This window comes from Poecilia latipinna, unplaced genomic scaffold, assembly GCF_001443285.1.
Source record: "Poecilia latipinna isolate Pla-1442-1.1 unplaced genomic scaffold, P_latipinna-1.0 Scaffold2416, whole genome shotgun sequence".
Taxonomy (NCBI): Eukaryota; Metazoa; Chordata; class Actinopteri; order Cyprinodontiformes; family Poeciliidae; genus Poecilia; species Poecilia latipinna.
The window spans coordinates 67,666-69,630 of NW_015115032.1; the positions used below are offsets into that span (position 1 = coordinate 67,666).

At 39.4% G+C, this 1,965-nt stretch overlaps 1 protein-coding gene across 1 annotated transcript in view; it reads left to right on the forward strand.

Annotated features, from left to right (window-relative positions):
* Positions 1–493, forward strand: part of enpp6 (ectonucleotide pyrophosphatase/phosphodiesterase 6) — a 52,070-nt gene extending 51,577 nt beyond the window's left edge. The window contains exon 7 of the transcript XR_001422442.1: positions 488–493. The gene's annotated coding sequence lies outside the window, so the exon portion shown is untranslated. The remainder of the gene's footprint in view (positions 1–487) is intronic.
* Positions 494–1,965: the final 1,472 nt, after the last annotated feature.

Sequence of the window (1,965 nt, forward strand, 5' to 3'; positions counted from 1 at the left end):
AACTTATGATTAAACCAATAATTAATATTGGTTTAACCAGTGGTTGATGTTGGTTTGATTATAAGAATATTTACACTTACTCTTATATGTATGGAAGTACTTAAAGGTGAAAGAAGTAACTGTAACATGGTATCAAATAATTGGAATAATGGATTATCCTTGGTTTCTTTTCAGAAATGTCTGTAATAACTCACATTATGATTATAATAGGAGTAACTACTAAGTGATGGTTATTATAAAATTACAAATGAATGCTAAATCAGAGAAACTAAAAGGTTATAAATGTGATTTTGATATTGAACTTGAAATGGTATGAAATGTGTAACTGTAACTAAAGGTCACTGATGTTGTGTTGGAGGTAGATGGTAGGTGAAAGGTTAAGGGAAAAGAGGAACTGAAAGGAGAGCAGAGGTGACCAAGGCATTAGGTCATTAGAACAGACATCATGTCTCCAAGATGGTGATGGATATGATATCATCTGTCCAAGCAGTCAGTACAGAAGAAGCAGGAAGTGAGATTTTTGAGATGCATGAAGGAAACAGGTGCAGAAGGCAAACAGAGAACTTCAGAAAGTACAGTTCCAAGGAAAAGGCAAGTTCATCTGAAGGTTGAGGCCAACTAAAAGGCAGTTGACGTCAAGGAAAAACGTACGTGAGGAAAGTTGAGCAGTTGCTGACAAGAAATAAAAAGACGCCAGACAGAAGGATCGGGGTTCTTTGTTCCGCAGCGTTCGAGTCAAGCACACACGGAGATGCAGAATCAACGGAGGGCTGCTTGCTGATACCCCGGGACGATGAGACTGCTCGCTGCACAAGAAAGGAACAAGATCCGTTTACCCACAACCCGGGATTCTGATTCGACTGCGGCCCCACACTCAACCCAAAAGATTCCAACGATGCTGCAGTGGACATGGGGAATAGACAAAGATCTTATATGGATAAAGAACTGAGTTCGTTGAGGATTCTCACCAGTTCAATTTTGGATCTATTCTAAGAGGATTCTGCCAAGACAAAGACAGGACTCCATCCATGGACGTTAAAGTTTTCTGCTGCCAAAGATCGTCTCTGCATCTGGGTTTGAGTAATACTGCCTCCCCAAAGTTTCTATTTAGATCAGGACACAGTGTAGGGTTAGAATTAGGAGTAATTTCTAAAAATTCTTAAAAATATCAATTTCTTAATCTTTTATTGATAAGCTGTATGTCATTTTCCCTTGCTAAAGCTTGCTAATAAAATACTAATGTCTAATTGATGCTGTGGACAGTTAAATTATTTGAGTCAACTAAAATTAATTCTTCTGATTATTGTAAAACCAGTGTTTGTGGTCCTAGTAAATTAGGGTGGCTTCGTACGTTCTTTAGTTCAGATAAATAATGACCCTGGGACTTATTCCTAGTCGCTAAAATTATCTAAGTTATAACAAGTGCACGTTAATAAATAGAGGAAGAGCTGCCGTGAACAGACGTGGTTTATGAGCTCGGACACCGGCGGGGCTACTCCGATGTCTGATTCATGAACTGAAGCAGGACATAACGTCTGGATGAAGGTAGTTAGAGCTTAGACGAATCTTTCTCGCTCCCAGCTTAAACAAAAGTTCTCTACATTCTTATTTGCGGTAATACCCAGGAATTAGAGGCTTTTCGGACCCGTGAGATGGAGAGCTGGTCAGTAGTCAGTCCGCTGGAGGTTAGGAGGAGTTAGGGGCGTGGCTGAATACTGTGGATTAACAGGCCGAACGAAATGGCGTAAAACTCAACTCCACATTTATTATGACATCTATAAAGAAAGACTACGTAACTATCACACAACACTAAAACATTCAAGAGAGGCTTTCTTTGCAGATGTCATAAAAAAAAACACTAACAAACGCTCAAGCTTTATTTGCTAATGTTGACAGGCTCACAAACCCTCCTATGACGTTACCACCTGAACTTCAATCTAATGCCTGCAACAAGTTTTCCAGTTT